This window comes from Canis lupus, chromosome 35, assembly GCF_048164855.1.
Source record: "Canis lupus baileyi chromosome 35, mCanLup2.hap1, whole genome shotgun sequence".
NCBI lineage: Eukaryota > Metazoa > Chordata > Mammalia > Carnivora > Canidae > Canis > Canis lupus.
In genome coordinates this window covers 28,729,962-28,746,223 of record NC_132872.1, presented here as the reverse complement: position 1 = coordinate 28,746,223, position 16,262 = coordinate 28,729,962, and the positions used below count along the sequence as shown (strand labels likewise).

At 36.5% G+C, this 16,262-nt stretch overlaps 1 pseudogene; it reads right to left on the bottom strand.

The window, feature by feature from the left end:
- Positions 1 to 13,526: 13,526 nt before the first annotated feature.
- On the bottom strand, positions 13,527 to 13,907 carry LOC140625022 (large ribosomal subunit protein eL34-like; annotated as a pseudogene).
- Between the last annotated feature and the right edge of the window lie 2,355 nt (positions 13,908 to 16,262).

Genomic DNA, 16,262 nt, shown 5'->3' with positions numbered 1-16,262 from the left:
GCTCATGGTCCTCTGACACTACTTTCTTCTCCAGGACCCAGATTCAGTTTGGGGGAGCTTTTGATGCTGCCATTTAAGTTGAGTGGTATTCTTTCTCCTCAGGTTAAATATTTTTCTTTTATTGTAGTGTCCTTGTCTGGCTTTGGTATCAACTGAGTAATGCTGACTTCACAAAATAAGTTAGGAGGTGTCTTTTTTCTTTTTTTTAATTATACTGTGCACAAAATTTATATTAACTTTCTCTAAATGTTTAGTGGAATTCACCAGTATGGCCATCTGGTCCTGGATTTTCTTTGGGTGCTTTTGTGCCCATTAATAACAGCTTCTTTATTTGCCACAGTCCTGTGTGGTTCATGAATGCAGACCCCATTGGTTATTAGAGCCAGGCTCTCTGGAGTCCTCAGGTAGGACCCTAGAGCTGCCAACCATAGATGTATGCAAGCTCTTCCAGGGAGTTATTGATGTCTTGGTATGAGCTAGAGGGAGAAGCTGGAGATGTCTACCATTTTTATCAGTCTCTTAGGAAGATTATGGCTAGTCCCTAAATAGGTGCTAAATTAGAAGCCTGACCCTTAAGCCATAGCTTTTAAAATAAGTAGCTGGACTCCCTTTAGAGAAAAAACTGAACAATGGGCAGACTTTGCCTGTACCCTATACACTGAGGCCTGAGGAAATAGCTGCTACAAGTGCTCATGCACTTTTTAGCAACTGCTCTTTGTTTGCTATAGTCATGTGGGTCTCAAGGATGCAAGCCTCATTGGCTTTCAGAGCTGGGTATATTGGGAAACAAATGCCTTAGGTGGAAGTCTTAAAGGTTGGGGCACTAGCTATATGATCCAAACCCTAACGTGCTCAGGGAAAAACTGGACATTGGGGTTTCTCTCTTAGTTTTATGTCACTGTGCTGGAGGTGGTGTTTATGGTGTGGGTGTCTCAGCCTTTCCTACCCACTTTCATGTGAGTGTATTCTCACTTGCCTAGTGTGTAGGGGTTGTTCAACTACTTTCTGGATTTTGTTCAGTGGTAATTGCTACATGCTGTACATTGTATCTATGGTTGAAGGTGAGTTGAGGACCTCTTATATTGCTATCTTGGTCTGGCCCTCAACTTTAATTTTGATTTTTAACTTAAATACATGTGTCAGAGACTTGTTTCCATCCTATGAAAGCAATTCTTACTAGAGTGGCCCCTTTTCATAAGCTACTAAAAAACTGGAGAAAATATAAAATAAGTACTTTCAGACATTGGACCACAGGGAGCAAAGAACTCTGATGCTGAGAAAAGAGAAACATAGGTGAGACTCCTACAATTTTTCTGGCTTATTTCTGAGGTGATGTCCCAAGCAATGTATTTAGGAAATCCATGCAAAGTACAGCAGACTTGCTGAGTTGAAGAGTCAGAGATTAGAATTCAGGAAGTCTTCTGGATAGAAATAGTGGACAGGAATGGGAGTCCTATAGAAAAACGAACTGCACAGAATAAGAGCTCCAGAAATCTGCATGAAAGTATTGTCTTTATTAGTTTGGGCTGCTATAACAAAAATACTATAGATTGAGTGGCTAGAACAATAGACTTTAATTTCTCTCTGTAGTGGAGGCTAGGAAGTCCAAGATTAAGGGGCCAGACTATTTAGTTCCTCAAAGAGTAATCTTTCTAATTGCAGACAGATGCCTTCTTGCTATATCCCCATAAATTGAAAGGGAGATTGTCTTTTTCACGTATCTTCTTATGAGGACACTGATCTCATTCACGAGTGCTCTATCATCATGACCCAATTACTCCCAAAGGTTCCACATCCAAATATCATCACACTAGGAATAAGACTTCAACATATAAATGACAAATATCCAGAGCAGGTATCTTTGAATCTATTGCTTGAATACTGATACATTTATATGTAGAGTGAAATGTTCTATGAGGCAAGATAGCAAATGTTAGGAATACTATAAGATAAACATTTCCCAAACTTACACAAAGTTTAAATGTCCTCACTGAATACTTGGGAATTTAGTAATAAGCTAGGGCATTTCTTAGTAGTAAAGTTAACATAACATTAGAATAATTAAGACATGTTCTTAACAGAGCTTACAGACAAGTCTTAACAAGATCAAATTATTTATAAATAATCAAAATGTCTGACTAAACAGTCATTAAATAAAAGAAAACAAAATTCTGTTGCATACAATGATGTAACATTCAAACTGTTGGTCTGCAATAAAAAGAAAAGCTAATATATTATGAAGAAATTGGAAAATGTGACTGACAAGAGAAAAATCAGTCATTACAAACAGACACAGAAATGATAGATATGGTGGATTGCAAACATGATTTTGAAACACTTATAAGTATTATCAACCTAAAAGTTCCCAGGTGGCTCAGTCAGTTAAGTGACTGACTCTTGATTTCTGCTCTGTCATGATCTCAGGGCAGTGAGATTGAGCCCTGCATCAGGCTCCATGCCCAGCTTAGGATTCTCTCTCTTCCTTTCCCACTGCCTCTCCCCCTACTGCCTGTGCACACACACACTCTCTCTGTCTCTTAAAAAAAAAAAAAAATGTGTTATTGACTTGCTCAAATATTCAAAGAAAAACACAAAGTATGTGGACAGAAATAGAAGATATAAAAAGGAAGTAAAGAAAATTCTTAAGTAGAGAACTATGCGATAGGGAATCTAAAAGTTACTGAATAAAAATAGCAACTAGATCCTGTTGAAAAAAAACTTTGGTGAACTTAATGACTTGGTGATCAAAAATAACTATGCAGAAACTCAAAACCTGGCAAAAGAAAAAAAAGAACAATATTTCAGTGAATTATGAATCAATATAAAGCAGTCAAATACATATTCAATTTGTATTGACCTTTTTGGTAGGCTAAAAACACATTTAAGAAAATGTTTAAAAATTTCCCAATTTGACAAAACTTCTAAAAATCTTAAACTCTTAGCAGGAAAATCACATATAAAATGATATGGCATGTAACAATTTAGTCTTTGGAAAAAGTAGAGAAATAAGTCTCAAAGGCATCTGATAGAAATGCTACATAAATGAGAATAATAATAAAATGATTGGTCTTCTTATCAGAAACAATGGAAGCCCAAAAAGGGGAGAAAAATTAAGGTCTTAATGGAAAAAAAGTCAACTAAAAATTCTTTATCAAGCACAAATATTTTAAAAATACATTAAACAATGTCAAATTTGGAAAATAGTAGGGAATATTTAATAGCATTATACATTGTTGATGAGAGTATAAAATTGTATCATCGCTTAATTGTAAACTGTCTGAGGTTTACTACAACTTGCAAACTAACATTTTAATTTAATTTCCTGCCTGCTAGCAGAAAATGCAAGATTTCTGGGTCATATATAAATGACTTTATTACTAATGGCAAGCTAGGCAGCATAGGCTTCATGTTTACATGTTTCCTCTGCCTGCCATGTCCCATAAGAGTAATGCAGAGTGATCCCAATAGATGGGTCTAGTAGGTCACATCATAACTGAAGGATCACAAACTTTAGGAATTTAATTATTTTATAATGTGCACGAAATCTGTCTGACCTCCACCTTTTAGGAAGACATATTTTCACATTGGATCCTTAAGGAATCTGGACAGAGAGTGAACTCTATCTTCTAAATCTGTTCTCTCTCCCTTTATATACATGTGTGTGTGTGTGTGTGTGTGTGTGTGTGTACACAGGCAAAATAGCCTGGAACAAAGACTGTCAGTGTCTTTGCTGGAAAGAAATATAGAAATTTGAGAAACCCATAAAGAATGATCTTGAATAACACTTTGGAAACTACTTGTCAGTTTCTTATAAATCTAAATGTAGGAGCACCTGGGTGGCTCAGTTGGTTAAGCATCTGCCTTTGGCTCAGGTCATGATCCTGGGGTCCTGGGATTGAGCCCCATATCAGGCTCCCTGCTCAACGGGGAGCCTGCTTCTCCCTCTGACTCTGCTGCTCCCCCTGCTTGTGCTCCCTCTCTCTCTCTCTGTCAAATAAATAAATAAAATCTTTAATCAATCTAAATTTATATTTACTCTGTGACCCAGAAATTCCCATTCTACGTATTTCTTCAAAAGAAATGAATATATATGTATATATATTCATCAAGACTTGCACAAGAATGTTCACAGTTAAATGTATAAATAACATTTACCTCTCAGTAATAATTCACACAACTCAAAAAGTGGGTAAAAGAATTAAAGACACGTGAAAGGCTAATAAGCAGATAAAAAGATGCTCTAAATTATTACTTGTTAGGGGATTAAAAAATAAAACCACTGTGAGTTACTACCAAATATCCAATAGAATAATTTAAAAAAGAGAATTTTAAAAATACTGAAAAATACCAAGTGTTTGTAGAATGGTAAACAGCTATAATTCTTAATGCATTTCTAGCAGATATGAAATGGTACAACTCCTATTAGAAATAGTGTAGCAGTTTCTAATACATTAAATATACACTTACTATACCTATTTCCTTGTGCATGTTGCTGCATCATACTCAGGTTGAAGGCAGGAAAAAGGGAAAAACAAAACAATAAGACAATTTTTAACCATAAAATAATCCCTGGAAGGATTATTATACTTTATTATTCAGCATTGTGTCACATGGTTTGCCTTTATCAATAAGAAATTTTAAGAACCAGTATTTTACTACTAAAATGGGGAGAAAAATGAAGTTTGGCAATTTGTGATGAAGCATCAAAATAGTGAGATTGAGAGGAAAATATTTTTTTACATCCAAGAGCATAGAGAACATCATTCAAAACTTGTTTCTAGAACATTAAATAGAATCCCTAAGGGACATCTCTCTGGCTAGATGAGATTTCTATTTATGTATATGTTAGCAAATGTTTGCTATGCATTATTTCTTTTTCATCTTTTCACAGAATAAAAGACAAACTCCTACTCATGATTCTGTTGACAAGTTTTTAACACTGATTTTATTTAAAAATAACCATAAATATGTAGTTCTACAAATATATTTCAACTTAATCATGTTAAATGAACCAGTTTACATTCCTAGAGCTCATAGGGTTTTGAACTACACATGGTAAGAGACAAATGAATTATATATAACAAAAACACAAATTTTGTTCTAACCACCTACCATTCAGCACTTTTTATAGAGCATACAATGTTAAAATCATTTTTCAAAGTTGTTATAATGAGTTTACATGATAATTTATAGATACTTACATAGTGAGTGTGGCTATAAAGCAAAGCAGACTTTTCTTATGAAATTTAAAAAATAATTAACTTGACTATGTAGTTTCTGATCATTCTTTTAATTACAGCACCTGTTTTCATATCCATAAGCCCCCCTCCCTAAGAGGAAACAATCTTTTTTTTTTTTTTTTTTAAGATGTTATTTATTTGAGAGAGAAAGAGAGATCATGGAAGAGACAAGCAGTGGAGAGGGAGAAGCAGGCTGCCCACTGAGCAGGCTGATGTGGGGCTCGACCCCAGGACCCTGGGGTCATGACCTGAGTTGAAGGCAGATGCTTAACCGACTGAGCCACCCAGGTGCCCCAGGAAACCTTAAAAGTATTTTTACACCATCCTGGAAGGAGCCCTCCACCCTTTCTCATGTGATAGGTAGATGACAAAAACCAGATTGGGTGACAGGCAAATAGAGGGTTAATCAGACTAAAACAGCCCACCAGTAAGCTCCTAAGTCCCCTAGACTTAGAAACTGTAAGTGACAACCTTCTCAGGTCCCCTCCCTCTTAGGGAGCTTCGTACTAAACCTTAACAAACTTTATTATTGCTCAATTATTATTATTATTATTGCTGCCCACCCCTCCTCATCCCATTTGCCTCTTCATTCTTCCAAGTGGCATCTGAGGACCAAGCTCCTCAGACACTGAGGGAAAAGAAATCCTGCAAAAACCATCTGAAGGAAATAGTATATTTTATTATTTGTTTTATCCTGTGAGGTTGTTTTCCCAACTCAGCAGAGAAATGATTTGTTTCCCTTCCATTTTATAGCATAAATGTGGAATTACCTGTTCTTTTCAAAATACACCACATTTTTTTCCTTTTAAACATTCTTATAGTGTCAATTTTCTTTTCCTCTTTCTTTACCAGTATCAATCCTAGCTAGCTGAATAAATTGATTTCTCCAGAAATTGCTCTCTCTAGAAATTGCTCTCTCTAGAGAACCTTTACCAAGCCAATAACTGGGAATGTGTGCCCATCTCCTAGGCCCTGTGGCCCCTGCATTGACCCCCTTCTCCTGTTTTATTGTCTTACTTACTCTGAACTTACTCAGCCATTAGACTGTGATGTCTCTGTAGGCACGCACCCTTCCCTTGTTTCCCAGCACTTAATGTAGCGCTGAAAATACCATACCCACGCAACACTTATTGAAGAAATGGCCATTTAATTCTCTGTCTGCATCTATGAATTTAATAAATTCAGTCACAATTTGTGGTACTTTAGCTACCACCTCATGCATATTATTGGTTGGTCACCCACCAGACCCATGATTTTGATTAAAACTTGGCAAAATCACGATGAGAATATGAGAAGGAATTTTATTACAGAACCAAATATTATTGAAACTATGGATTCTCTTATCATTCTAGAGATTGGAAAAAAAGCTGTCCACTTAGTTAGATTCTTTTAGATTGTCGAATTGAAAATGTAAGAAACCACACATGCATTCCAGCTGATTCTTTTGTCGGGTCATTGAGCACCAGAGTCAATTAAAAAGAATTCTTAAAACTTTTTATGGTGTAACTTAGTTTAAGTTTGTCTGAGGAGCACGGGGACAGGAACCATGGGTAGAAAGAGCTATCTTTCTTGCTGGATGAAGCTGGTGGTTATATGCTTAGTGCTCAAGGGGGAGCGGACATGCCAAACGTACTAGATCATACATGTTTTCTTCCGATTTCTAGGCATAAAACTACTTTCACAAGGCTTCCTTGGTGCCTGTCATTCGGCTTAATATTAACTATCAGTGAGATATACAGGCAGTCGTGAGACCCTTTAAAGATGTAGCAATGAGCTTGTAAAACATCACTTCTGGGTGTGTCCATTGGGTGTTTCCAGAAGAGATTAGCATTTTAATCATTAGCCTCAGTAAAGAAGATCCTCCTCAACAGGTGAGCAGACATTATCTAATCTGTTGAGGGCCCAAATATTACAAAAGGCCAGAGGAAGTGTGAATTAGCTGTCTTTGCATGAGGACGTCCATATGGCATCCCTGGTTCTGGGGCTTTTGGACTCAGTCTGGCATTATTTGGCTCTCCTAGTTCTCAGGCCTTTGGGATTGGACTGGAACTATAACAGTGGCTTTCCTGGGCCTTCAGCTTGCAGATGGCAGCTTGTGGGACTTAGGCTTCATAATTGTGTGAGTCAGTTCCTCACAATAAATCTGTATCCATCTACCATCTATCTTCATCATTCTATTTTCTATTGGTTCTGTTTTTCTGGGGAACCCTAGTATAAGTAGATTCCCTTAGCTTTTAGCATAACAATTTCCCAATGTTTCTTACCATGCTCATTTTTATTCTCTAGCTTGTCCTCCGTTCTAATTTTCTTCTTGCATTAGGGTCTTCACGTATACTTTCCCAACCTGTGTAATTGTTTCCAGGCCCAACGTCAATTTGCAATGTTTTGTTTAAAATTGTAAATATGTTATACTGCCCTTATTGTTCTTGAATTATATATATGTGTATGTTTCCTGATCTTCCTTGAATCATGTCATAAATATCACAATTGTGTCTTAGAGGTTAAGAATATTTTTATGGTGAGGAAAATATAGAGGGGTCTTCTCCTACCCTAGAAGAGAAGTGTGAGACACATGGTAGAAAACAAAAAAACTCATAAGTAGCTTGAATGAACTGTCTTATATTCCTCATCCTACATCAGTCTCATTCTTCATAGGATCAAAAGAGAAGATCACAAGATTAGTGTAGGAGATAAAAATAGCACCTACATTTCATTAAAAAAATTATCTTAATTTGTACTTTTTTTCTCTTCATCTTCTTTTTCCCATGTGCTCACTTTATTTTGTGCTTTATACTATGTTAAAATATATTAAGTTATGCTCAGTACAGGAGACAATTATGCTCAATACAAGCATGGTTTTTTTCCAGCTTACTCTTAGAATTAAGCAAAAAAGATTACTGATATCTGGCTTCAAGTTAAGGTTAAAGAGAGATCACATTTATATATTCTCTCTTGACACACACACATATATACACCCACATAGATATCTGTATGTATGCAGGTGCACCTCAGAGAGATTGTGGGCTTGCTTCCACATCCCTGTAATAAAGTAAATATTGCAATAAAGTGAGTCAGATCATTTACTTTTGGTTTCTTAGTGCCTATAAAAGTTATGTTTGCACTATACTGTAGTGTATTAAGTGTGCAGTCGAATTTTATTTAAAAAACAATATATATACCTTAACTAACAATACTTTACTGCTAAAGAATGCTAACCATCATCTGAGATTCCCACAAGTCATAATCTTTTTTGTTGCTTTGATGTTGATGCTTGCTATTTAATCAGGGAAGTAGTTGCTGAGAGCTGGGGTGGCTGTGGCAATTTATTAACATGAGACCATGTTTGCTGCGTTGATTCCTTTCATGAATGATTTCTCTATACAACGTAATGCTGTTTGATAGTATATTACCCACAGCAGAACTTCTTTCAAAATTGGTGTCAATCCTCTCAAACCCTACTACTGCTTTATCAACTAAGTTTATGTGATAGTCTAAATCCTTTGCTGTCATTTCAATGATCTTCATATCATCTTTACCAAAGGTGGATTCTCAAGAAATCACTTCCTTTGCTCATCCATAAAAAGCAATTTCTCATCTGTTAAAGTTTTATTATTAGATTGTATCAATTCAGTCACATCTTTAGAATCTACTGCTGATTCTAGCTCTCTTGGCTAACTCCACCACAACTATAGTCAGAACACACATGTTTGTCAGTTAAGTCTGGTGTGAACACCATCTGTGGTGTCCCCCGCCCCCCTCCAAATTATTATGATGGTAACATCAAAGATGACTTACCATAGATCACCATAAAATATAATTAAAAATTGAGGTATTATAATTACCAAAAACATTACATAAGGACATGAAGTGAGCCAATGTTAGAAAAATGGTGCTGATAGACTTATTTGTCAAAGGGTTGCCACAAGCCTTCAAATGCATAAAGTGTAGTATCTGTGTTTTTTTTTTTTTTAATTTATGATAGTCACACAGAGAGAGAGAGAGAGAGAGAGAGGCAGAGACACAGGCAGAGGGAGAAGCAGGCTCCATGCACTGGGAGCCTGACGTGGGATTCGATCCTGGGTCTCCAGGATCGCACCCTGGGCCAAAGGCAGGCGCCAAACCACTGCGTCACCCAGGGATCCCATATCTGTGTGTTCTAAAGAAAAGGCTTACAGAAGCCATACTCTCAGTTTTGAAAGGGGGAAAACACATTATTCGTATTTGAAAAATCTAATAGAAACAGAAAGAAGAGTAGGAAAATCTATGCATAGATGAGGGCAACAGTAAGCAGCAAGGGAGATGAAGACAGAGGTACATAAATTGGGTGCTTAGAACATTCAACCTCATTAGCTGGGGAACCCCAGTGGAGAAGGCCAGGTTGGAGTCCCCGTAGAGAGACCTAGGCAGAGTGTCCTCCCCTCAAGTGAGATTTCCAACTGACCATCCCACAAGGGCCATTTAGATAGGGCAAATGATGGGGTCTGAAGTTAAACATGTGTTTGCCTACATGCAGTTGGAAGTGAGCGGCATTCCTATGTTACCATGTCTCTATAGCCTCAAGGAGCCCGGCTGGGTGTGTTTGCCTCCCCTCTCGGATTCCATTCCAGGGGGACCAGCCCAGCCTGGAACAGAAGGGGATGGATGTAGGCAAAATGTATAGCTGTAGGCGTCCAGAGCAGAAGTAGGGCCATTTCTGACCTAGAGGCCAGTGAATGTCAAGTAACCAGGCCCTGGGGTTACTCGTGCAGCTCTTGTCTCACACGCAACATTCTTTGGCCTGAGTACCTGCAGGTTGGGGTGGTCGGTTATGCGGGATAAATTGCAGAACCTCCATCCCTACAATACACCGTGAAATACAGCAAAGTGCAATAAAACAAGGTATGCCCATAATACTTATAAGAGCTTCTAAATATGCATGTGTGCGTGTATATGGGCACGTGTGTGTATTAGGTCATGAACCCAGCAGCCATACATGATTCCTGTGCTAGCATCCAGCTGTTTATCACTTTCATCTTACATACCTCTGTCAATTTACACTTTGCAAATGGAAATTGGTTAGGAGAGAACAAGAAAGATATCTCAAGACATTAAACTTGCTGATTATTTTAGAAAATAAGGACTCATAGATCGGAGGGAGGACTAAGAAGTTTAAAATAATGATTGGTAGAGACATGTCTTTAAGGTATAAAATGAGCAGAGTTGACATAACAGGATGAACTACATGATATGTTCTAAAACCCATTAGGGTGTAAGGTCAGAAAATAGTAATGAAGAAATTTGTCTATAGTGATACATGTTTTATTTATGTAAGAAGTGAAATTTTTATAGGGATGCTTACATGGGCATGATACGTAACATAGAATTATTTTGAATAATAATTAAAAACAAAAAATTGTTATAAGAATAGACCAACTAAAGTCTCTCAACTTTAAAAACATGAAGACATAATGTAATTGTGAATAGGAAAAATAAATATTTGAGATCTTTATCTTCAAAATTAAATTGGAAGTAGAAATCTAAAATGGAAATTAATTTTTATTTTTAAATTAACAATTGCATGTCATAACTGCAATGGTGCACTGATTTTATATGCTATTTTGAAAACATTATAAAAACATGTTTATAACCTTATTTTCATAAATTTCAAGTCAATATTATAATTTTTACAATTCAGGAGTGAATTATATCTCTTGTTTTAACTCTGCTAATTTATTTTCCAAATTTCCTTGGCAAATATTTGGGAGCACTAGAAATAATCCTTCACTTCATATGAGATTTTTGTAGCATCATTGAGCAGATGATTTTTGCTATAGGCACATTATGTCAATTTCCTAATTCCATCCTCCTGAACATCTGCCTTGGACAGAGATGTCTCTGTGGTGAGGAGCAGAGAATCTTCCTCTCCCTACTGGATATCAGATCCAGTGAGGATGGGAATTTTTGCCTGTTTTATTACAGTTTTAGTCTCAGAAACTAGAATATTTGGAAAATAATGGAAACTGGAGTAGTATTTGTTACCTAAACCAATTAGCTAATCAACCGATTAGTTAATTAGCTAATGAATTATCCGTGCCTATTTATTCTTATATAAATCAATCTCGGACAGCTTCCCATTTACAAAGGACTTGCAGATGGTTTCAAACCAGTAGCTGCTTAGAATTTTCATGACATTTCAAATATTCTGCAGTCTCATTTTGAAATTAATTTGTATTATATTATCTTACATGAACAAATTTTTAAAAAGTGTTTGATAGATGGCAAACAGAGCCATTGTCATGATGGAGCTTGTTGGCTTCTAAAGTTGAGTGACAGAGATGTGCCTTTGTGTAAAATGAGGAGGGATGTTTGAGAGAAGACTGTTGAGTGGCTGCTTCTTTGGTGAACATTTTTGTGATATGAGAACTTTTGCCTCCATATACAGACCTGTACCTGAATATTTTGATTTATGAATACTCCATTAATGTGTTAATGCCTCTGCACAAATCCTGCCTTTCCTGTGGCCCATGATTTATGTATCTACTGCGTATCCATTGTATTTACACATGTAGTTACATATACACCCGTGCTATATGTCTAACATCTATATATGCAATAAATGTGTGTATGTGTATGTACCTATGTACATAACATAGCACTCTGGGACAAAAAGAATCTGCCTCCACTTGGTGTATCCAGACAGAAAGCTTCTGAAAATACACAATACTGAAATTCTGTTGGCCTCATATTTGGATCATTGTGCAACAGCACTCTTCACAATGGGCCCAGAGCTAGTGGATTAAATACATAAGAGCCGTGCTATTCCACCTAGTAACTGAGATTTAAAAGAAGTATCATGGGAACATTGATTTTTACTTTTTTTGTGTCCTTATTTATTAGCTTTAAAGAATACATCTTTGAAAAAGAACTAATTTGCCACAAAATTCAGATGTCTTTTACAAATGTTTGTTTATTTTGTGTTTTTTTTTTCTTTTTAAGATTCTCCAATGGTAGCCTTTCTTTTAAAAATATTACTATAATTTTAGGTATTCAGCCTATTTTTTAACACTGTCACCAACCATACTTCTGCTAAGCGCCTTACCTTGAAATCCAAACTTTCTTAAGTCACTCAAGTGTTGTAAAGCTCCATTAAAAAGAAATTATGTCCATAGGACACCATTCCTTGACATTTGATCTCTAAACAAGTGTCTTCCAATAGAATTTTCTGCAATGGAGGGATATTCTATGATCCGAGCATCCAGTATGATAGCTACTAGCCAGCTACATGTGGCTTTTGTACACTTGAAATGTGGCTAGTGAGGCTGAAAAAGCTAATGTTTTAAATTTCATTTAACTTTAATGACATACATTTAAATCTATGTAGCTGCCTGTAGCTACTATATTGGACAGCACAGTCTATTCCAAAACTTGAAAAAAAAAAAAAAAAAGATTGTTGCAAGACCGAGAGCAGAAAGGATGGCTTGATTTAAATCAGATTTTATTCCTTCATTCAACTTATCACTCAACATCAATATTTATCGTTTGCTCCCTATTTTCTAGGCATTGGAGTAATTACTAATTGGAGAGCATTCAAGCATAAAGACATGTCTTATAAGAGAAAGGGTCTAAGGTAGAGAGTAATCCTCTTCATTCCCAAACATTCCCAAACCTCAGCATAAATAAAAATACTCATAGGAGAAAGGCAAGTAAGGAAATAAGCGTGTGTGTGTGGGATGGTGTTTAGAACATGGGTATATTTATATACGTGTGCATGTTGTTGATTAAATTCCTGGGACAAAGATTTCAAGAGGGAAGATATGGGTAAGGAAATTTATCAGGGAATGTCTTGAGATTGGAGAGAGAAAAAAACTAATTTGATGGAAATGTCGTTGTGAAATACATCTGAGTTGATCCTCTGGAAAGCTCTGGAGCCCAGTTATCAGACCGTGGCTGGGATGGAACAGCATCCACTAGTTACTGGATTGGTATAATTCCCTAAGAGGGATTCCTCAGACAAGCCTTGTTGCCACAGTATGAACAGCTGAGAAAAGGAGTGTGTTGGCCTGTGAAACAGAGAGAGGGCAGAGGGAGAAGACCAAGGGGAGGGGAAGAGGACGAGTGGAAGATCAATGGGAGAAAGAATTGCCGACTCACTTCTTTTTTTCTTGACACTCTTCATTATCTTAATCTTCTGGTACCGAAGAATTTGAGGTAGTAGACAATACAGTATTCTTTAGTTTTTTTGCATTATGAGTTCTTTAGTTGAGTCTTCATTTTAATGATTCTGAGGATCATAGTCCATTTATTTATTTACTTATATTTTTTATTACTCAATCCCCCCCCCTTTTTTTGTTTAGCTTTCTGATGCTGTGTTTGTGCCTTCAACACTTTCACCATGATTTTCTGCTCATCAATAAGGAAAGCACAGTTGATCCTGTCAGGAACACACTTAGCACCCATGAATCTACTTCAGACCCCACAGACATGTTGTTGTTTGAGACAACCTCATGCAAACTCCAGGTCTCACACCATGAACTCCTCGAAATAGGCCCAGGCCCAGGCCACATGCAAATTTTGGTGCTTCTTGGTATAAAGGTAAGCAACTCTATTACCAGGGGTTTGGAACAGCCTAGTTTTGTTAGAGGCTGTCTTACAGGTCAGCCTATGACAACACGTCAAATGCTGGACCATTCTGAATGTTTGTGGACACCAATACCCAGAAGAAGAAAAAGGCTCACAGTCCTCTTTTAAGGAATATTATATTTTTTCACAGAAAATGAGTATGTACCAAATGCTCCATCTATGATTTTAAAAGACCCATGAAAACCTTAAAGTCTACATCATCTGATACGTTAGCTTATTTCAGCCTTGGGCAATTTTTAGGCTTAACTCCCTGGATAGGAATCTGATTTGTCTCTAAATCCTCAGTAGATCTAAACAAAAAAATAGTCAAGTGAATTAATTAGTATACAAAACCCTCATCTGTCTCGATGTAGAAATTGCCATGATCTCCAAACATAAGGGGATGTTGGTATATATTAGAATTGGATTTCCTTTTCTTTGTTTGTATCCCATTTCCTGCCCCTTCTGTCCACCTTTGGTAAAGCACAAACTAATCCTGGCCCTTGCTCTAACGGCCTCAGTTGTGGTTGAGATAAAGTTAAAATTCCACTGCAGGGGCGCCTTGGGGTTCAGTCGGTTAAAGGGCTGCCATTAGCTCAGGTCATGATCTCAGGGTCCTGGGATCCAGCTCCTCATTGGGCTTCCTGCTCAGTGGGGAGTCTGCTTCTCCCTCTCCCTCTGCTGCTCCCCCTGCTGGTGCACTCACACTCTTTCTCAAATAAATCTTTTTAAAAAAGAAACAAAAAATCAAAACAAAAATAAACCAAAAAAAACCTTCCTTTGCAATTTGTTATATCTCCTTGTCAACTTTCCTGAGGATTTCCCAACTTCAGTTACTACCATTACCCTTTTCCTTGCTCCTGACATGCAGCTTACTCTCCAACTACATTAACCTAACTATACATTTTCTGGCCTCTATAGTCCTGAACATTCATTCTCCTCAGCTTGTAGTGATCTTTCCAAATGCCTCACCTAGTAAATTCTTACCCCTTAGGAAAAAGTACTAACCAATCTCACTGTTGGTTGTTTTTCTAAACTCTTACAATTAAAGAGAAGCAATCATTCCTTTTATTTATTATTTCTTTACATTTTTCTATTTCTTGTTGATGACTTCTCTCCTCTGTGCTCTGCTGGCCAACACGTTTGCCAGGCTGTCTTGTCACTGGGTTCCTGCATGTGCGTCAGGTCTTACCCATGAGATGCACTCAGGAGAGCTCTGGGGACTGGAAGAGGGGCAGAGTTTTTCTTCTTGCAGCGGGAGTGGCTCCCATGTAAAGCTTGGCTGACTTGAGTTTGCTGTGGCCAGATTTCTGTCTTCCACCCTTTGGTTGCTTTGAGGTTCTGGGATAGCGAGAGGTCAGCAGCAGGCCCTAGACACTTCTTAACCTCTGAGTGGCAAGTGCAGTAGCTTGGTTTCCAAATCTACAGGCCACTCCCTGAGTTCCACCTTCTAACAATGCTATATAAGCAACTGGTTCCTGTGTTAGGCTCTTTTCTGCTTGAAATAACTATAATAGGTCTAGTGTCTCAACTTTACCCTAAATAAGGCTGTTTAGCCTGCTTGATGAATTTAGGGATCAAGAATTAATAAACACACTGAAAGGATAAATATTATACATATTTATTTAGGTATAATGTATTATTATGTGTCTATATATCTAATAGTAATATTATAATTACATGTAAATACATACAAAATAAACATAAATATAAACATATAGAGACATATGAAAGTATTCATCCTTTAGTGTCATTCTAAACTATCACCCTGAAATGCTATTATACATCACTTCTATATTAAAATAGATATGTATTTGTATGTAAAATTTATATATAATATATATTATACATATAAATTTCTATTTATATGTAAAATAGATATGTATCTATATATAGATATATAAAAATAAAAGATATTCATCTATAAATATTTATATATAAAAAAGATATAGATAGACCTTGATTTCTTTTCAACATGGCAAAACATAGAATTTAGCTATCCCTTCCATTTAACAAGCTGTTTGATTATAAAGTCAGCCTACAATAGTACATATAATAATTTTAAAACACTTAATAGTTAATTAACTATTTTGATGTAAATTGTACATAAAAAAGGATAGGTCTACAATCCCACGATAAATATATAACTGTAGATGTATAATATTATTAACATTAAACAGTGTTTATTTTCATGAAAAATATAAATTTACTTTCACAATAATAGCAGCAGTAGTTTGTTTTGTATTTGCCTGGTGTGTTTGAAAGAAAATTGAATAATCCAAATAAATTTCACACAACTCTTGGAGCACAGCTAAAAGGTAGGCTAAGCGTCACTGGAACTGTACTCATTCTAGAAATAATATATGATTAATAATCATAATAAAGTGTCATTGGTAAAAACCAGATGTGAGGATTTTATGTTCT